This window comes from Canis aureus, chromosome 23, assembly GCF_053574225.1.
Source record: "Canis aureus isolate CA01 chromosome 23, VMU_Caureus_v.1.0, whole genome shotgun sequence".
Taxonomy (NCBI): Eukaryota; Metazoa; Chordata; class Mammalia; order Carnivora; family Canidae; genus Canis; species Canis aureus.
Genome location: NC_135633.1, coordinates 15237982 through 15260484, shown reverse-complemented (window position 1 = coordinate 15260484; position 22503 = coordinate 15237982). Strand labels below are relative to the sequence as shown.

Here is a 22503-nt window from a genome sequence, read left to right as displayed (position 1 = left end):
TAGCAATCCTATAAGGTAAGTTCTATCATTATTTCCAGTTTACAGATGAAGAAACTAAGGGTTTGAAGAGTTGAAGAATACAGAGGAAAACTGCCAGTGAGTCAGAGATGGGATTCCAGCCCAGGAAATTTAATTCCAGAGTCTGTACTGTCAACTACTTCATTATCTTTCCTCTCGGATCAAGGCCTTTAAAAAGCAAGTGGGGCTTCTCTGTCTGGTCTGTGATCTCAGGAGATAATAGCACCACACCATTTCTTATAGGATCCTAAGTTTCCGATTAGCCACAGGGAAGCAGATGACCCACTGACCACAACTCCCATGCTAGACTACCATATGAATTTAAAAAAAAAACAAAAAACACTTCTTTTGTACACACTGAAATGTGCATTGTTATAGCATCTAAAGTTTTCCCCAACTGACAGACATGGTGAGCAAGACCCACAACAAATGGTCTTCATCCAGGGTCTGGAGACCTGGATTCTAGTACTAGCACAGACTCTGACTTAATATATGACTTTAAGGATGCATCTCTTTTTTTTTTCTTTTAAGATTTTATTTATTTATTTGAGAGAGAGTGTGAGAGAGCACAAGCAGGGGGAGGAGCAAAGGGAGAGGGAGAAGCACACTCCCCAGTGAGCAGGGAGCCAGATGCAGGGCTCTATCCCAAGATCAGAGGATCGTGACCTGAGCTGAAGGCAGATGCTTAATTAACTGAGCCACCCAACTGCCCCAAGGATGCACTTCTTTCCCTCAGGCCACATTTGAAAAGTAAGAGAGTTGGATTAGATCAACATTTTACCATCTGTACTTCCTGGAATATTCTATCTTGACTATGTTGCTTGAACCTTCTTGAAAACAGGACTCCATGGCCAAATAAGGTAGGGAAATATTGGATACTGCATCTCCCTTCAGAGATTCATATTGCATATTTGCTTAAAGAAGACTTTAAGACACCCTTCCATAAAGACCTGGTGTCTTCCATAAAGACACTATTCACCATATGGATATGACCACAGCTCTTAAATTTTTTTAAATTGGGAGACATTTATTAATATTTAGTGGGATATAAATATACTCAGAAATGTAGTTCAAGGAATGGTGGACTAGAATCCTAAAGCCATTCCAAGTTCTAAAGATGCTCTGCATGGATCCCTGAATTTTCCATACACAGCTCCAATCCGGTAAGTTCTTCAATGCTACACACATGCAACATATATCTACACTTAGGTCTAGGAATGTCTCACCTTGTTTAGTAGAGGTGACAAAATGAAATTAATCCCAGAAATTCAAGGTTGGTTCAACATACAAAAATTAATCATGAACAAAACACATTATCATCTCAATAAATGCAGGGAAAGCTTTAACAAAATCCAACACCTTCTTATGATAAGAACAAAGTAGAAATAGAGGGGAACTTCCTCATCCCGATTAAAGACATCTATAAAAAAAATTCACAGCTAACATAGTTAATGCACAAAGACTGACTCCTTTGCCTCTAAGGTCAGGAACAAGACCAGGATGTCTGTCTCACCTCTCCTAATCACCACTGCAGTGGAGGAGCTAGTCATGGCAAAAGGCAAGAGAAAGAAGGAAAGAAAGGAAAGAAGGAAAGGAAAGGAAAGGAAAGGAAAGGAAAGGAAAGGAAAGGAAAGGAAAGGAAAGGAAAGGAAAGGAAAGGAAAGGAAAGGAAAGGAAAGGAAAGGAAAGGAAAGGAAAGGAAAGGAAGAAAGGAAGAAAGAAAAGAAAGAAAAGAAAGAAAGAAAGAAAGAAAGAAAGAAAGAAAGAAAGAAAGAAAGAAAGAAAGAAAGAAAGAAAGAAAGAGTCATCATATTAGAACAGAATCAGGAGCCCAAAAATAAACCCATGCATATATGGTAAATTAATTTACAACAAAGGAGTAGAGAAGATACAATGGGGAAGAGCTAGCCTCTTCAATAAATGATGCTGGGAAAACTTGACAGCCACATGCAAAAGAATGAAACTGAACCATTATCTTACACCATACACAAAAATCACCTCAAGTGGATCAAGGAGTTGAATGTCAGCCTGAAACCATAAAACTCCTGGAAGAAAAAAATAAGCAAAACTCCCCAGCATAGGTCTTGACAATGATTTTTTAAAATCTGACACTGAAAGCAAAAGCAACAAAAGCTAAACTAAACAAGTTGGAACTATCAAACTAAACAGCTTCTGCACAGCAAAGGAAACCAACAGCAAAATGAATGGGAGAAGATGTTCACAAATTATATACCTGATAAGGACTTTGTATCCAAAAAAAAAAATAATAATAATAATATATATATATAATGCATATAAGGTGCTGGTTAAGTGTCTGTCTCTTGATTTTGGCTCAGCTCATGATCTCAGGGTTATGAGATTGAGCCCTACATCAGGCTCTACGCTGGGCTTAGAGCATGCTTGGGATTCTTTCTCTCCCTCTGCCCTTCCCCTTGTCTCTCTCTTTCTCTTTCTCCCTCCCTCCCTCCATCCCTCCCTTAAAAAAAAAAAAAAAAGAATGCACGTAACTCAATAGCAAAAAATACCACCCAAATTATTTAAAAATGTGGAGAAGGTCTGAACAGACATTTTTCCAAAGACATACAGATGGCCAATAGGTACATGAAAAGGTGCTTAACATCACTAATCATCAGGGATGCCTGAGTGGCTCAATGGTTGAGTGTCTGCCTTTGGCTCAGGTCATGATCTTGGGGTCCTGGGATCGAGTCCCACATGCTTCTCCCTCTGCCTATGTCTCTGCCTCTCTCTCTGTGTCTCTCACGAATAAATAAAATATTTTAAAAATATATCACTGATCATCAGAGAAATACAAATTAAAACCACAATGAGACATCATCTTATGACTCTTAGAATGGCTATTATCAGAGACGAGAAATAACAAGTGTTGGTGAGGATGTGGAGAAAAAGGAACCCTCGTGAACTGTTGGTGGGAATACAAACTTGTTTAGCCACTGTGAAAAACTGTATGGAGTTTCCTCCAAAAATTAATTTTGGCCTGTCAATTTCACTCCTGGCTATTTATCCGAGGAAAATGAAAACACTAAGTTGAAAATATATATGCACCCCTATGTAAACAGCAGCATTATTGCAACAGCCAAGATATAGAAATAATCTAAGCATCCATTGATAGATAAATGGATAAAGAAAATGTGATACACACACACACACACACACACACACACACACACACACACACCCATAAAAAAACAAATGAAATCTTGTCACTTGTGACAACATGAATGAACCTTCAGGGCATTAGATAAGTGAAATAAGTCAGAGAAAGACAAATACCATATGATCTCACTTATCTGTGGAATGTAAAAAACCGAGCTCATAGATACAGAGAACAGATTGGTGGTTGTGAGTCAGGGGATACAGCAAAGATGGAGGAGAATTGGGTGAAGATGGGCAAAAGGTACAAACTTCCACTTATAAAATAAATCAGTCATGGGGATGTCATGGTGACTATAGTTCATAATATTATATTGTATATTTTAAAAGTTCTCATCACAAGAAAAAAACTAATTATGTATGGAGTCGATGTTGACTAGATTTACTGTGGTGATAATTTCTCAATAAATACAGATACTGAATCATTATGTTGTACACCTGAAACTCACATAATTTTATATGTCAATTATGCACTCTGGGAATTAGATAGTTATACAGTGGTGATAGTTATACTTATTTGTGAATATATTATAAATCACTGAATTGTACACTTCAAAAGGTGAATTTCATGGTATGTGAATTTTTTATTGAGAAAGAATTGTAATAAAAACTAAAAGTCATGCTCACTCCTTGGAGGGAATCCCAGCAACATGACTTAGGGCAAGATCCTTCATTTTTGCGGCATCATTTCCCCATTTGACAATTCAACTCAGTCCCATCGTCCCCACAATTTGTGATGAGGTCAGCATATGCACAGAGCTGAGCCCCATGATCTCGTCCTGTTCCTACTGTTAGTTGAATCTGAATCCTTCTTCTTGTTTATAGCACTGCACCCTGACCAGTCTAGCATCATCCAACCCACCAGAGGTCTTCAGATTCTTCGGTTTGATATGGTTTTTATACACCCTCTTCTCCTTTCTGAAAGTTCTCAGCAGGGAGGAAAAATTAACAGTCTTTGGGGACCTAGTATGTGCCAGAGTCTGGCAAGAGACCGGACTTACTTTAGGCCTCCAGACAATGCCCTGGGCTTTGTGTATGTATCTTCACCTGAAAGGAAAGGAAGCTGAGGCCTGGCTCACAATATTTTCTCCAAGTCATGCCATCCAGGAGACCAGGGGTGTTGGATTTAGACGGGCCTCAGCTCAAATCTGCCTCTTAGTAAATCTTATGAGATCGCTCATGGGTTTCCCAAGCCTTCTAAGCCTCAGTATCCTTGTCTGTACAACAGGGACAATGGGAGGACCTTTGTTGTGGAGCGGTTTTGAAATTTAAATGAGATGCAGAAGATGCACTTAGCACAGATCCTGAAATACATGTTAGCTATTGTTAGTTTACACGAGGCTAAGTGGTGGCTAAATTTGGACTAGAAGTGAGATAAGTGGCATTCCAAGTCCCCTCCTACCTCTCCATGTTGCCTCTTCTCCATACCTGCCCAGGTCAGCAGGGAGAAGGACGAAGAACACACTGTTGATAGGAGTCCACATCACGTTTCCCTCAAACTTGTCAATCACAGCATATCCTTTTCGGATGTTCACGCAGACACACACACACACACACACACACATACACACACGCACACACACACAGAGCTTTCTTGCTATTTCTGAGTAGCCAGCCCAAACAGCGTCATGGAAAAATGGATGTAGCTTAATCCAGCATTTCACTGGAACATCCCCAGGGTTTCACTTGCTTGACCTTTCATAAAAACTCTGAGCCACAATCACAAAGCTTGCACAAACCTCTCCACTCCCTCCGTGTCTTCTCGTAAACTGGCTTCTGGCCTCTCCCAGCTACATCTGGTCTCGCTGGAATGTGCTTATCAATCTTACTCCAGGGGAATGAGACCAAACAGCCTGGTGCCCTGGTAGCTGAGGCGGCGTGTACAAGCTTGTGACATGTCATCAAGTGGGTTGACACGGGATTTCAATATTTTATCTTCTGGTAACTTCCCTCACACTCAGAATTCCTCCGTACATGCACTCGCCCTTCCAGACTCCTTCTCTTTTTCAGTGTCAGGCCTTCTTTCTCTTCTGTTCAGTCTCCTAACATGCATTGAGCATTAGCTCTCACGATGCTCATTATGAAGTATTGATATTCTAGTTTACTGTAATCCCTGGGCCAGTTGGGCTCCCTGGTCCAACTCACCCAAGGGACTTGCCATTGCCTGGGATACAGCTCTGAATGTGGGGAGAGGGCTTCGGGGTTGGACAGGCTTGGCTTTGAACCCAGAGTTCTTCTGAGAGAACCTGAATCAGGCCCTTCACTTGAACCTGGCTTCTCATCTGTAACAGATAGCTATTCATACCCGCCCAGCCAGCCTTTCGGTGGGAAATAAATGACATAAGTGGCGCCATAGTAGTTATTAACAGTGTCATTGTCTTCATTGTTGTTGTTCTGAGGTTGCCAAGAGCCACCTGACATGGACAGGGGCCCATTTCAAAATATGTTCTCTCTGCAAACTATTACTTAGTTGTTTAAAAAAAATTAACCATGGGATGGCTCAACCTCAAGAGCGTACTCACCTTTTATATCCAAACACACAACTTCTAGGACTTGAGTCTGAAGACAAAATCATGGATGTGAGGCAGAGATTTAGCTATGGGTTGACCATCACATTATTGTTTAGAATACTAAAAGACTGAAAGCCTTGAACTTGAAAAATGAATTCTTATACAGATAATGCAAGCCCAACTCCCTGGGCAACTAGCAGCTCTTTAAATGCCATAGAAGAATGTCAACGACATGGAATGTTGGCTACAATGTATAGAGCTGAATAAATATAATTGAAGTTGCGAAAAGCAGTTTCAAAACAGCATTTAGAACATGGTCTTGATTTTATCTGAAGGAGGATCTGGAGAGGACATCTGAGCATATACAGAAAAGGCCAAGATGACCATTAAAATGTTCGAAGTGGATAGTCTTTTTTTTTTTTTTTTTTTACTTTTTCTCTTCTGAATTGTTGGTAATGAAAATATGGAGGAAAAAAGTAAAACATTTGGTAAAATTGACCAAAACATTCCTCCAGAAGGGTTGCACAAATCCTAATACAGCTTGATGACTTTATCAAAATCAAGTGAACACACCCGTGTAATTAGCGCTCTGATCACGTAACATAACTTGCCACCACCCCAGAAGCCACCCTCTTGCCCAGTCCAGTCACTGCACACCCTCCAAGGACAACCACTATCCTGATTTCTAATAGTCTTGACTAGTTTTCTTGGATTTTAAGCATTTACAAATGGACTCACCCTTTGTGCTTTAGGTCTTTCATGCAGCGTGGTCCGAGAGCCTCCGTGTTGTATGTCACTGTAGCTCATTGGTCCTCACAGCTGTTTCCTGTTGCACAAACACACAAACAGTTTATCAGTCTGTTCTTCTATCAATGGACGTTTGCGTCATTACTCACTTTTGGCATTATGAATTGTGCCACCAGGAACATTCTTACTCTCTTCCGGTGAACTTAGGTACACACAGAATTGTTGGTCATGGGAAACGGGTATACACAATTTAGTAGAAGCTGTCAAACTGTTTTCCAAAATAGTTACTCCAGTCTACACTTCCACCAGCAGGGTGAGACTTCTGGTTTCTCGACTCCAGTGACTTGTCCCTACTTGGCATCGTCTGGTGTTTTCCTTTTAGCCATTTCTAATGGCATCACACTGAGCCTTTAATTTACATTTTCCAAATGACTGGTGGAGCTTAACATCATTTCAAATGTTTACTGACCACACTGGTATTCTCAGGTTAGGTGCCCGTTCAAGTCCTGTCCCCATTTTCTATGAGCTATCCCTGTTTTTCTTACTGACTTGTCAGAAAACATGCATTCTGGGACGCCTGGGTGGCTCAGCAGTTGAGCATCTGCCTTTGGCTCAGGGCGTGATCCTGCAGTCCCAGGATTGAGTCCTCACATTGGGCTTCCTATGTGGAGCCTGCTTCTCCTTCTGCCTGTGTCCCTGCCCCTCTCTCTCTCTCTCTCTCTCTCTCTCTGAATCTCTCATGTATAAATAAATAAAATCTTAATTAAAAAAAACATGCATTCTGCACACAAGTCCCATACATATAGACACATGTAGTACAAATGTCTTTTCCCATTGTGAGGATTTTATTTTTTTCATTTCTTAGTGGTGTCTTTTGATGAAAAAGAGTCTTGATGTTAATGCCCTATACTTCCTAGGACCTTGCTATGTCCTCTGCCATGAGCAAGCCCTGGTCTCATGCTTCCCACACCATCCAGAGGCTGGGAAGGCAAACCCATGTGCAGAACAAGAAGCATCTATCCCCGTGAGGATGAGAAGCCCGTCCTCCCAAGATGAAAGGGGCGGATCGTGCGATTACCTCACATAGTACTACTTTTGTTAGTCTGGATCCTTGAGAGAGAGATGCCAAGATGGAATTACGTATGCAAAGATTTTGGTTTAAGGAAATGGAGAAGGAGCTGTGAAACCCCAGGAGATCATGAATGCATGCGTGTTGGAGTGAGGGAGCAAAGTGTGGATAAAAGCATTCAACCGCCATGCGGTCTATGGGAGGCTCTGCAAGGCCATCAGGGAGCCCGTAAGCCCAAGTCAGGCATCAGGGATGTCTCTCGACAACCGGGAATGGATGTGCACCGGTACCTTTGCCATGTGCAGTCATTCCCGGGAGCAGCCCACGGTCAGCACGGTCACCGCGTGCATGCACACACACACACACATGCACACACACACATGGTCATGGATTTCAGAGCCCAGGGGCTGGGCCTTTGGCCAACTACAGCCCCTGTGAGTGGAGCTCTGCTAGGCACTCTCACAGCCTCTGCCCCGGGAGCCGAGTTCAGGAGATGCAGGCCGAGGTAACTGAGGAAGGTGGCTAATGCCATCACTGCGGGGGAATACCGAACATGATACGTCTTTCCTCTTAGACATTAGGCACCTGGCAAATTGCACAGAGCTAGAGAATGAGCAAGCAGATTTTGGGTTGCCCGGCTTGGAACACCAGGATGTGAGTCCGGGAAGAGTTCATGGGACAAGGAGTTTCAGGTGGCTCCTTAAAGGAGATGGAATAGAAGAGGGGGCACCTGGGTGGCTCAGTGCTTGAGCATCTGCCTTCAGCTCAGGTCCTGGGATCGAGTCCCTCATCGGGCTCCCTGCAGGGAGCCTGCTCCTCCCTCTGCCTGTGTCTCTGCCTCTCTCTGTGTGTTTGTCTTGAATAAATAAATTAAAATCTTAATAAATAAATAAATAAATAAAGGAGACAGAACCGCACCAGGGGACTTGGGCATTTCTGCACCTCCCTGCTCCGTCTGCTAGTAGTTTATGGAGGAGGTGGAGAGCCAAGAGGGAAGGAAGGGAGAGAGAGGCCTCGAGTGGGGGCCCACGGGCCATTCCCAGACCTAGGGCCCTCGTTACTGAAGCGCCTTCTCAAACACGGCGACCCAAGGGTGCTGACACGTCTCAGCTGTATTTATCTCCACAGAGCGCACTAGGTTCTCCCAACTTGAAACCAAATGTGGCCCGAAGTGATCTGTATCAGTGTTTCCCTAAGAAATGTAGAGGGAAGCCTAGGTGCATTCATTATACACACGAGTGAGCTTGCGCACATGCTTGTGCAAACACACATGCTCACACACGGCACAGGGGGTGCGAGCAGTCGGATGTGGCCAATCACAGGATCTGTGTTCCGCAGTCCGGGAGGGCCACGTGGGTCCGTGAGTCAGGATTAAACACCATAGCGACCAAGTTACTGAAGCTTGCCGAGTCAGGCAGCAATTTCGGCTTAATAGAGCCCTTAGGTCTCAATAAGTGCTTTGAAATCCACACATCAGCATGCGGTTCTCATGACTGGGGAAGCCGAACTCCAAGGGCAGGACCGACACCCTCTCCCTTGAACACTGGGAGATGCCAAAAAAAAAAAAAAAAAAAAAGGCCTGTGGTTCTGCCCCCTTGTCAGCATTTATAGATAGATACGCATCTAAAACTATCTTTTTAGTAATGTCCCATCACCCACACCCACTTCCGGGAGTGTCACAGCAGATTGGGCTGGTTTGTGCACAAGGGCACGATGTGGCCCCCGAATTAAAATTCTGCATTTGTTAACTAGGCTGCTTCTGACCCAAACAACCAACCAGAAAAAAAAGTGCCCTTTCTCAAGACACTTTTCTTCTATATGCCTGAAAATTGTCCTAATATACTAACTCTGCTAAGCAATCGACAGCCAAAAAAGTGGTTGTGCTAAATATGCAGATTAATGAGGTCTACTTTATGAATGGAAGACGTGGCAGTGGACAACCTAGACAACTGTTCATGGCAGCCACCTCAGATTTGACGCCCAGGAATGGTCTTTCCTCTGCCCTTTGTTTTCACACCGCTGAGTTTCACACACTACATTTAAATGGCTGCTATTCGTTAGGAAAACAGCTATTCAGACAGGCCAGAGTTCTGTGCCAGGAATTTCACATTGGTAGACACTCATGGTCTATGGAAGAGAGCCCTGGGAAGATGGAAAGGCAAAGAATTCCAGAATGGGAGGTACTCAGGAAACCTCAAACAACCTGGGAAAGCAAAGGGCATGAGTTAGGATGAGTTCCAAGCAGCCTAGAACACTGTGGCCCAGATGTTCACAGCCTGAAACCTGCTCTGTGCCTGGCTTTCTCGCTTGGCCCCTGCCTTTCTGGCTCCTCTCACCTCTCCCCTTCTCCTTACTCCCAGGTCCCTCTGCAGCAGCAAATGTGGCCACTTGAAGAGAGAGGTTATTGCTTGGGTAACAGTGGTACCCAGCACTGAGAAAGGGAGAGCTCTCTCCCGCACCCAGAACCAGTGGGTAGTCACCAGGTGGCCAAGCCCAGTCTGGCCAGAGACTGGCCCGGGATGGATGCCTCTCACCCTGCAGGGCACTGCTCAGAAGCTCCAAACATAGTTTTCAAAAACACTGATCCAGGGTTCCAAATCAGTTTTTTTACATTTTATTTATTTGTTCATTCATTCATTCATTCATTCATTCATTCATTCATTCCTGAGAGACACAGGGAGCGTGAGGCAGAGACAGACGCCGAGAAGCAGGCTCCATGCAGGGAGCCCGATGTGGGACTCAATCCCGGGACTCTGGGATCATGCCCTGGGCTGAAGGCAGACACTCAACCGCTGAGCCACCCAGGCGTCCCATCCAAATCAGTTTTTAAATATTTTTTTCTTTCATATTTAAAATAGTACTAAACCACCATGCAAAAAATAACAAAAAGAATAATGAAGAAAATAGGTTTCCCTTAATCTCATTAACTGGAGAAAAGTTCTTTTTTCTTGTTGTTCTGTTTATAGAAATAATACGCATAGTCACTGTAGAAAATCTAGAAAATAAACAGAAATATTAAGGAAAACATTTTGTATATCATTTTGTGTCATTTTGGTGTGTTCTTTCCAGTCTTTGGTCTATGTTCATTATTTTAAAAGCATGGGGTACCAGGGTGGCTCAGTTAAGTGGCGGACTCTTGATTTCAGCTCAGGTCATGATCTCAGGGTCATGAGATCAAGCCCAGTGTTGGGCTCCATGCTGAGTGTGGAGCCTGCTTAGTATTCTCTCTCTCTCTCTCTCTCTCTCTCTCTCTCCCTGTCCCTCTGCCCCACTTCCCCCCCAAAAAATACAAAGGAGATTATACTGTGTATATGGTTGGGGGGTATTTCATTTTTATTCTATGAGCATTTTCCCAGTAATTCTGAAAGATATTTCTATTTCCTTTTTGCTTTTAAATTTTATTTTTATTTTTATTAATTTCTCAATGGCTTATATGTCCACATGGCAAGCAATTTGAAAAATATGAAAGAACCTAATATGAATAATAGGTTTTCCTTTCATTCCTTTTCCCCAGAGAAGCCATTAATAACTTTTTGTTATTCCTGAGATAGTCTATAAATTTAAACATACACACACACACACACACACACACATATGTGCCAGACTTTTTTCATTTAATCTATTTAGAATATAGCTCCATAGCAGTCATGAACTAAATGAATTCCCCCATTCTCATTAATGCTGGGCTTCATAAGTGTACTTACTCTATCTACGCGATGCTCTACTGGAGGTGCTAGGGTTGCCCCCAGCTCTTGTCATTTAAGTACAAATCATTAGACACAAATGCAAATGTATCTGCAGATAAATTCCTAAAAGTAAAATTACTGAGTCTAAAAGTTTGCACATTTAAAATTTGCTAGAAATTGCCAGTTATCTTGCAAGAAGTTTGCAGAATTTTCCCTCCTGCTTGCAGAGTATGTGGGCTTCCTAGGTGGCCCTGATAATCCTCCCCTGGTGCTCAGTGTTCTCTTCCCACACTGAATCAGAGCTTTTCGTCTTTAAGAGGAATTGTACTTTCTCCTCTGTGAACTATGTATTTTTCTCTAGATAGGTCATTTTTCATGGAGACATAATATATGAGTTAATGTGACTGATTTAATGTTTAATGTGACTGATTTAACCATCCCTTTACTGTTAGACATTGAAGTAGATTTTCTTATTTTTGCATTCACAATACTGACAAAAACATCCCAAATCTTTGTCCCTACTGATCATTTCCTCAGAGGAGATTGTTATAGAAGGAATTACTGGGTCAAAGTGCAACGTGAGACAGGATATGGTAACAGAGCCATCTTTTAATCTGTCTTGTTTTTTTAAGGCTCTTTCCCTACACAAGCTGGCAAATCCCTTTTCACAAAAGTTTTATTAACATATATATTCCTACCTGCAGTACCCATCTCACCCTCACATGCCACCAAAGCAAATATTATCATTAAAAAAATATATTACTGGGGCACCTGGGAGGCTCAATCAGTTGAGTTGTAACTCTTGATCTCAGCTTGGGTCTTGATCTCAGGGTTGTGAGTTTAAGCACTATGCTAGGAATGAAGCCTACTTTGAAATATATATATGGCTCATCTAAAAAATGGAGCATGGGAACACCTGGGTGGCTCAGTGATTGAGTGCCTGCCTTCGGCTCAGGCATGATCCCAGGGTCCTGGGATCGAGTCCCTCATTGGGCTCCCCTCAGGGAGTCTGCTTCTTCCTCTGCCTATGTCTCTGCCTCTCTGTGTGTCTCTCATGAACAAATAAATAAAAACATTTAAATGAAAGAAAGAAAGAAAGAAAGAAAGAAAGAAAGAAAGAAAGAAAGAAAGAAAGAAGAAAATAAAAAAGAAAAGAAAGAAAAGAAAAAAGAAAAGAAAGAAAAGAAAGAAAAAAGAAAAGAAAAGAAAAGAAAAGAAAAGAAAAGAAAAGAAAAGAAAAGAAAAGAAAAGAAAAGAAAAGAAAGAAGGAACATGGCCTCCTACTGCCAACATTGCTTTTGGAAAGCATCCTCACTGAAAATCCTAACTGAAGTTGGGGTTGCATCAAGACATGATTATTCCTTGGGCCACCTCGAGGCCTCTGGCACCGTCACAGATTCCCACTGTCACCTGGGTGTCCCCTAGAGTGGACCCATTGGATGGCAGCATCAGCAAAGGCAGCTGTTAGGGCCGTGAGGACCATTGGATCTGGGCTGTCACCGCTCAGAGCACAGGCCACCACGGATGCCAGGTCTCTGGGGCAGCTCTGACTACACACATTCTGGTCATGGTCCCACAGGCCCACGCAGGCCTGTCAGATCTTGGGCCCCCAGGTAGGGCAAGGAAAATGTGGACACCAATCTTTTTTTTTTTTTTTTTAATTTTTATTTATTTATGATAGTCACACAGAGAGAGAGAGAGAGAGAGAGAGAGGCAGAGACATAGGCAGAGGGAGAAGCAGGCTCCATGCACCAGGAGCCCGACGTGGAATTTGATCCCGGGGCTCCAGGATCGCGCCCTGGGCCAAAGGCAGGCGCTAAACCGCTGCGCCACCCAGGGATTCCCCTGTGGACACCAATCTTACACGTGCATTTCCTCGGCCTCCACTCCCCGACCCAGGAGCAGCAGGATAGGCCACGGCCGGCAAGCAAGCCGTCCCCCGGTGGAAGGGTGGCAGGCTGATGGCCTTAGCTGCTAGCAGAGGGGTGGCCGGCTCCTGAAGGGAAATCCCAGGCCCGAGAGCCATCAGCTTCCCCTTTGGGGGGGGGGGTCGGCCCCCTCCAGGGCCCAGGAGGGAGCTCAGGTGGCGCGGTGCCTGCCCCCTGCTGCTGAACACCCACGATCTACTCTGAGGTTTCCCTTCCGTCCTGCCCTGGGCAGCCTCACAGGCTCACAGCCGGTGCACCGGCCTTGGGACCAGGGGATGGCAGGCCTTCCCCAGACCCCCGAGGGATTAGTACAAGTAGGAAAACAGCCAGCTCTGTACCTCAAGTTAATTCAGACACTTGGGCCAAGGCTCAGCTTTCTGGAGACTGTAGCTGGTCAGCAGCCCTTTTTGGACCCATACAGGTGGGGACCATAGTGTCCACACAAAACCAATCAGGACGTCTACCAAAGCAAGGTTACTTCTTATCCTTTTTAAAAACTCTTTTTAAAGTAGGGTTATTTCTAATTGTACTATTTCAGAAATTCTACTAAAGGTAAGAGATTCTTCAGCTTTTATGTGGGTAGGGACTAAGTTCTCAAAATACTGAACTTTAAAAAAAATTATTCATATTAGAAAGCATATGCACGCACATGCACACGTTCAAGAGGAGAGGGTGGAGGGAGGAGAAGCAATCTCCAGTGGATTCTCCACCGAGCTTGGAGCCTGATGTGGGGCTTGATCTTGGAACCCTGAGACAACGACCTGAGCCGAAACCAAGAGCAGGGCGCTTTAACCAACTGAGTCACCCAGGCACTCCTTGGGATAATCTTTATCTTTCTTTCCAGGAACTTCCTGGCCTTTCCCTAGTAAGCAGAATCATCCCTGTTGCCTTAGGAAAAAGGGTTTTGGGGGGGCACCTGACTCAGTTGGTGGAGCACAGGACTCTGGATCTAGAGGTTGTGAATTTAAGCACAACTTGGGTGTAGACATTACATAAAAATAAAATCTTTAAAAAAAGGGAAGTGAAGGTTTTGAGGGGATAAATTCATAGAGAATTAAATATTAACCTAAGTGATGGTGCCAATAGGCACCTTCTCTGCATCTGCCACATGGGTGTGTGTACGTGCACGCACACACACACACTAAACATTATCAGCTTTTCCCTACACATTCCAAATAGGAACACAATTAAGTCAAAACTGAACTAATGGTGCAAACTCAGTTTCTAGACATATCCCAGTCCCCACTTCCTCTATAGAAACCTCGTTGCTCCCACAGGTTCCCACTCATCCCAAAAAGGCAAAGCAGGATTGTACTATTAAGTGATTCTATTTTCAGTGGTTCAAACAAATCACATAGTAGGCCCCCTCCTGCCCCCCGCAGGGCCTGTTGAATGGAAACAAACCTTTGTGTGTTGGTCTTGGTTCTACTGGCATCTGCCTCATTAACCTGTTGAATTTCAAAAACAAACAAACCCCAAACCTCCAAATATGTGAAGAAACGATCACGTTTTGGGGCATCTGGGCGGCTCAGTGGTGGAGCATCTGCCTTGGGCTCAGGTAGCGATCATGGCGACCTAGGATCGAGTCCCACATGGGCTACCCACATGGAGCCTGCTTCTCCCTTTGCCTATGTCTCTGCCTCACTCTCTGTCTCTCATGAATAAATAAATAAAATCTTTTAAAAAAAGGAAAACTATCACATTTTATCTAAATATTTTCCAATCTAAAATTTCCAACCCCTTCAACTACACTCCATGTGATATTCACTTGCTTATCATTCATTCATTTATCCAACCAACCCTCCATTCATTGAATAGTTCCCTATTCTGGCCCAAGCACTGTGACAGTCAACTGAGCTACAGCATGGATCACGGAGTGACAGACAAATGAGAACTGTCACAGTGGCAATAGCTTCTATATTTTATTATTTTTTTTTGAAGATGTACTTATTTATTTGGGGGTGGGTGGGAGAGTAAGGAGAAAGTAAGAGGGAAAGAGGAACCGAAGCAGACTCCACACTGAGTGAGGAGCCCGATGCAGGGCTCAATCTCACAACTCTGAGTTCATGACCGTGCAATCATGACCTGAGCCAAAACCAACAGTCGCACACTTAACCAACTGCGCCACCCAGGCACCCCAGTTTCTGTATTTTATTAAATAATAATTTCAAATGGAAATAGAACAAAAAGATCAAGTCAAGAAAGCCTAAAGAAATTAATCTGCTTTGGTATCTTAGTAATACACAGATCTGAAATTTAGAGCCAGCTACATTCCAAACTTGTAAGTCAGTTATTTAGAACGCAGATCTTGTCTCCCATAGGTAGAAACAATGGCACACAGAGGTTATATGCTCTATCCCTAGAAATCTAGTGAAGGGAGAAACATATACTGAAACTAATATTCTGTACATTTCCCCACTGAGTACTGTTAGGAGGCATTCTGTGTCTACACACGTGATGGTTGAACAAAACTAAAACAACAAAATTCAATAAGAAAATTACTTATTTTCCTAGTCACTTAGGATATGCAGATATTGTTCATTCAAAAGCCATTTATTGGGGTTTATTTAGAAAAGGATGAACAAACATATTGGCAACATTCACAGAGATTCTTTTTTTTCTTTTAAAGATTTTATTTATTTATTAATGAGAGACACAGAGAGAGAGAGAGAGAGAGAGGGGCAGAGACACAGGCAGAGGGAGAAGCAGGCTCCAGGCAGGGAGCCTGATGCGGGACTCGATCCCTGGACCCCAGGATCACACCCTGGGCCAAAGGCAGGCGCTAAACCACTGAGCCACCCAGGGATCCCTGTCACAGAGATTCTGAAAGGAACTTCTGGTCACTGTCAAGGCATTCAGAGAGTTATACTACTTTTTGTTGTAATTTTACTTCTGAATGCACTGTTTCTCTTGTCCTTGATATAGGTGCATTTACAACAATATTTGTGCACTGACTGGCATGTGCATGGCCATTTGGGAGCTCTAAGCCAAATAGAACCAAGACTATTATTGAGGAATTTTCCAGACATAACTGGGAAAGAGCTAGAAAACAATGGGAGGAACTCTAATTGCCCACAGCTATGTAACTGACTAAAACAATTATCCATGTACTGAAAAAAGAAATAAAAAGATTTATTAAGTGTCTACTTGTGCCAATAAATAAGACAGACATGTTTTCATAATTCTACATGAGACAAAAGGAAGATGGGGATGGGGAGGAGACATGAGTCAGCATATTCCCTGTGTTGGCCTCCACAAGTTTCCCTCAGCCAGGATGTCTTTGATTTCAGAGAGAGACCAGAGGAAAAAAGGGAAGTAGAAAGCTCCCTGTTTATGTTGGAGTTATCAGAAGTATCCTCCCGCCATTCTCATTGACTTAAGGGTGCCTGAACTGGGCATCCAAACTCCAAAAGAATCTATATGCCCTGACCAAAACATATTGCCTTAGAATAATTGCATAAATTGTGAAGAGATGAAAAGTAAAAAATAAACAATAGCAACCATTGCATTCTTCCCCCACTTTATACTACAGGATAATCCAGCATTGTTCTCTATGTTAAAAGGCTCATTAGTAGATCGCTCACTTTATCAGTCAAGAATTATTGAGGTCTTTGGGAATACATGAGAGAAAATAATTCCTCAGGGAACTTAAAATCAAATAGAGAAGGAAACATTATTGAATAATAAACAACTCATAACAACAAATTAAAGTATTACAGGTGTGGAAAGGAATGTTCTAGGTTCAGGTGGAACATTACACTTACTAATGTCAGGACACAAAGAGAGGACTTTGGTGGTGCTTAGGCTGAGTTCTTAACAAGGAGTAGAAATTAGCCAAGTAAAAAAAGGCTGACACACCCAACCACAGAAATCAGAAAAGAAAAAGGAATAAAAGGCATCTGAATTGGTAAGGAAGTAAAACTTCCACTATTTCCAGAATACATGATACTATATGTGGAAAATCCTGAAGATTCCACAAAAAAATTACTGGAACTGATAAATTCAGTAAAGGTGCAGTATACAAAATAAATGTACAGAAATCCATTGCATTTTTACCCACTAATAATGAAGCACAGAAAGAGAAATTAAGAAAACAATCCCAATGACCATTGCACCAAAAATAATACTTAGGAATAAACTTAAATAAGGAGATGAAAGAACTATATTCTGAAAACTATAAAACACTGATGAAAGAAATTGAATACAACACAAGCAAATGGAAAGATATTCCATGCTCATGGATTGGAAGAACAAATATTGTTAAAATGTCCATACTATCCAAAGCAATCTACAGACTTAATGCAATTCCTATCCAAATACCAATAGCATTTTCCACAGAACTAGAATAATCTTAAAATTTGCATGGAACCACAAAAAAAACCCTCCAAATATACAAAGCAATCTTGAAAAAGAAAAACACTGCTAAAGTATCACAATCCCAGATTTCAAGTTATACTACAAAGCCACAGTAATCAAAACAATATGGTACTGGCACAAAAATAGGCACATAGATCAAAAGAACAGAATGGAAAGCCCAGAAATTAACCTATGCTTATATGGTCAATTAGTCTTAGAAAAAGCCAGAAAGAATATCCAATGGGGAAAGATGGTCTCTTCAATAAATGGTGTTCAGAAAACTGGACAGCTACATGCAAAAAAATGAAACTGAACCACTTTCTTACACCATACACAAAAATAAACTCAAAATAGATTAAAGATCTAACTGTGAGACCTAAATCCATAAAAATCTTAGAACACAGGCACTAATTTCTTTGACATTAGCCATAACAAGAATTTTCTAGATGTCTCCTGAGAAAAGGGAAACAAAAGCAAAAATAAAATATTGGGATTCCATCAAAATAAAAAACTCCTGTGTAGTGAAGGGAACAACCAAACTAAAACACAATCTATCGAATGGAAGATGGTGACATTTCCCAGAAGAAGTTAGTATCCAAAATATATAAAGAAGTCATACAACTCAACACCCCAAAACCAACTAATCCAATTAACAAATGGGCAGAACCAGGGAACTGGGTGGCTCAGTTGTTTAAGCATCCTCCTCTTGATTTCAGCTCAGACCATGAGATTGAGCCTCGTGTCAGGCTCTGCACTCTGTGCAGAGTCTGCTAGATATTCTTTTCTCCTCTCTCTTCCTCCCTCCTGCTCCTCCCCCTGCTTGAGCTCTCTCTAAAATAAATAAATAAAATCTTCTAAAAAAATAAAATAAAAAATGGGCAAAAGACATGAAAAGGTATTTCTTCAAAGTGGGCATACAGATGGCCAACAGACACTGAAGAAATGCTCAACATCACTAATCATCAGGGAAATGCAAATCAAAACTACAATGAGATATCACCTCACACCTGTCAGAATGCCTAAAATCAAAACCACAACAAGTGTTGACAAGGATGGTGGAGAAAAAGGAAACTTGTGCACTGCTGATGGGAATACAAACTTGGTGCAGCCACTGTGGAAGACAAATAATTAAAAATACAACTACCCTACGATCCAGTTGTCACACTATTGGGTATTTACCCCAAAATATAAAAACACTAATTTGAAATGATATATGCATCCTTATGTTTATTGCAGCATTATTTACAACAGCCAAATTATGGAAGAAGCTCAAAGGTCCACTGATAGATGAATGGATAAAAGGATAAAAGGTCCACTGATAGATGAATGGATGTGGTATGTGTGTGTGTATATATATATTACAATATAATATATATTATATAATTTACATATAATGGAATATTATGGAATTATAATGGAATATTACTCAGCCATAAAAATGAAATCTTGCCATTTGTGACAACACGCAGCTAGACAGTATACTGCTAAGCAAAATAAGTTAGAGAAAGACAAATACTATATGTTTCACTCATATGTGAAATTTAAGAAACAAAACAAATGACAAAGGGGAAAAAGAGACAAACAGACTCTTAAATGTAGAAAATAAACTGATGGTTACCAGAGGGGAGGTGTGTAGAGGGATGGGTAAAATAGGTAAAGGGGATTAAGAGTACACTTACCTTGATGAGCATTAAGTAATATATAGAATTGTTGAATCACTATATTATACACCTGAACCTACTTTATTTTTTTAAGATTTTATTTATTTATTTATTTATTTGAAGGAGGTAGAAGGAGAGGGAGACTCTCAAGACTCTCAAGCAGACTCCATGAGTGAGGAGCCCAACTCAATCTCATGGCCCTGAGATCATAACCTGAATCAAAATCAAGAGTCAAATGCTTAAATGACTGAACCACCCATTTACCTCTTGAAACTACTTTAAAACTGCATGTTAACTATACTGGAATCAAAATCACAGGAAGGAAGGAAGGAAGGAAGGAAGGAAGGAAGGAAGGAAGGAAGGAAGGAAGGAAGGAAGGAAGGAAGGAAGGGAGGGAGGGAGGGAGGGAAAGGAAGGAGAGGGAGAGAGAGAGGAAGGGGGAGGGAGGGAGGGAGGACAGGAGGGGAAGAAAGAAAGAATATGGAAGAAAGAAAGGATAATACAGATTTCTAAGCACATAAAAGGTAAATAGGTCCTAAGGAAGAAGAGACTTTGACATGTTTGAGGAACTAGGAGAGATCTTGTGTGTCCAGTGGGACACAATTGGCTTCAATTTAGATTAGAAAGATAGGTTGGTCAAATTAAGAGTTTTTAGACTTTATTCTAAAAACAATGGCAAATCAATAAATTCATTAAACTACTTTAAATTAGAAGGAATAGTTTCAGAGCAGGAAAATTATTGATAAATTTCCATCTTTGAAAGATCATTTTTATGGGTGGGACTTCCAGAATGGCAAAGAGCTCAGTGGACACTGTCCCCAGTAAAACAACAATTTAACTACAGAAAATGATTTTAAGAAAATGACAATTTAAAGTCTCTGAAAATTGTCCTAAAGATGTACAGCAAATGGAGAAACGTTCAGTTAAGAAAATATTAAATCTTGGTAAAAATAGTCAACCACCATTCACTCCTTTACTCACTCCCAGTACCTTGTTGTATGAGCCCTACCCCCAGGTTTTCAAACTCACACTGAAATACTTGTCAAGAAGCAGTCAGGAAAGTGAGGACTCCTTCTTCCCTACATTTCTCAGTCTGAAATTACAGGTTCAACCCAGTAAGGGCATGTTGCTGGGGTTTCTCATCCATCACCACAGTCCTCACCTACCGCCAACCTTGTATTGCAGAAACTCTATTCCAGACAGGCATAGCCAAAAGGACCAGACGCCCTTTTTCTATCCAGCACCCACTCCCAGGATACAAACTCTTCCCCAAGCATGAAAGGCTGCTGATTCAGGGACTCCTTTCACCTCCCACATTCACCCAACTAACTACATGTACTCAAATAAGCAAAATTTCCGTGTCTGGTGGGTCAAGCTAAGAAGACAAGGGATTGACACTCCCCAACCCCTGAACCCAATATCCTCTTGTACAGCAGGGTGTCACCAAAATAAAAGTAGATCTCCATCCCCAATTCAAGTACAGTGGCACAAGGGTTATGCCCAGGGGGAGAGGTGGGCTAGGAGATAAAGAACTCTGCAGGTCTGCCTAAGGGAACTGAGTGTTTGGAACAGATAGTGGAGAATGCCACGCCTAAGAAGATTGTCAGAAAATTGTGACGATCAGATGGAGAAAAAGGAAAAGGAAGCTGGTAGCTACATTATACAAGCCAACTAGCAGAGCAGAAAAAAGTTTCATAGGGATTGCCAGGGAAAGAGATAGCCACAAAGAGGCCTCTGGGATCATGATCAACTCTGGTGTCAGGAAGGCTGTGTGCATGTGCATCGTTGCACCCACACAGAAGCAATCAAAGGTAGACATGTGGGAGACCTGAAAGCATTCCCCAAGCCACACACAGGCCCGTCAACACAAGGTGAAGCTTCAATGGAACAAGGGGATTAAAGAAAACATCTCACCAAACACCAACTGAACAATAAGCTACTCTGCCCCAGAGATAACTCCTAAGAAGCCAAGTTTAAAAATAAAATCACACTCACCACTGGCAATCTGGAAGCATGCATGGTGCACATGTAAGTGTCCCCAGGAGGGATCAGAGAAGGAATTTCTAAGTTACCTGTCCCTGGCTGAATATGGTCGAAAAATGTAAACTTCCTGAATTATGATAGCAGATTACAAACTACACACATTTATTAGTAAAAGGTTAAAAAACAGAAACAACAACAACAAAACAATCCAAGTGGCTAAGGGAACTAAAGCCTAACCTTTGACCAATAAGTGACTTATGGTGGCCAAGAAGTGATCCTTAGGAATTCAGGCTAACAGATAAAACCAGAGGTGGGGTGGGGGGATCTGTGTAGGTAGATTAGAGGCTGCACTATACAGGAAATACAAATTTTGCACAATTAGTTCGGCCAACTCACTAAAGAAATAGACAAACAAGCAAAGAAAAATAAACAACAACTCCCTGGGAAGGGGAAAATAAGTATCCAAAATGGTACAATATAATATCTAAAATATCTAGTTTAAAAAAAAAAAAGATAACATGTGAAAAGAAACAGGAAAGTGTCGCCCCATATATAGGAAAAAATGCAGGCAATGAAATCTGCCATTCAAGGGCAAACAGATGTAGAATTAGCAGACAAAACTTCAAAGCAATTATTACAAATATGTTCCAAGAATTAAAGGAAACCTCAATTAAAGAATTAAAGGAAAATATGACAATGTTCATCAAAAAGAGAATATCAATAAAGAAATTATTTAAGGGACGCCTGGGTGGCTCACTGGTTGAGCGTCTGCCTTTGGCCCAGGGCGTGATCCTAGAGTCCCAGAATCAAGTCCCCTGTCGGGCTCCCTACATCGGAGCCTGCTTCTCCCTCTGCCTATGTCTCTGCCTCTCTCTGTGTGTCTCGAATGAATGAATGAATGAATGAATGAATGAATAAATAAATAAATAAGAAATTATTTAAGAGGCACCTGGGTGGCTCAGTGGTTGAGCGTCTGCCCTTGGCTCAGGTCATGATGCTGAGAGTTAAGGGATCGAGTCCCACAGCAGACTCCAGGCAGGGAGCCTGTTTCTCCCTCTGCCTCTCTCTCTCTCTCTCTCTCTCTCTCTCTGTGTGTGTGTGTCTCTCATGAATAAATAAACAACAATCTTTGGGGGAAAAAAAGAATCAGTGGAATTCTGGAGTTGAAAAACAACTCCTTAAGTAACAATAATCAAAGTAAAAAATTAAGTAGAGTACCTCAGTAGTAGATTTGAATTGGCAGAAGAAAAAAATCCATTAATAGGTAGACACATTAATAGAAATTATGCAATCTGGGGGCACCTGGGTGTCTCAGTCCGTTAAGCATCCAACTCCTGATTCTGGCTCACGTCATGATCTCAGGGTCATGAGATC

The 22503-nt window shown here is 41.9% G+C and overlaps 1 long non-coding RNA gene across 2 annotated transcripts in view; it reads right to left on the bottom strand.

Annotated features, from left to right (window-relative positions):
- The window catches only part of LOC144294648 (uncharacterized), a 109303-nt gene that overhangs the window by 47022 nt on the left and 39778 nt on the right, over positions 1–22503 (bottom strand). For both annotated transcript variants that reach the window (XR_013362019.1, XR_013362020.1), the window contains exon 2: positions 6438–6525. This is a non-coding gene — a long non-coding RNA (uncharacterized LOC144294648). The remainder of the gene's footprint in view (positions 1–6437; positions 6526–22503) is intronic.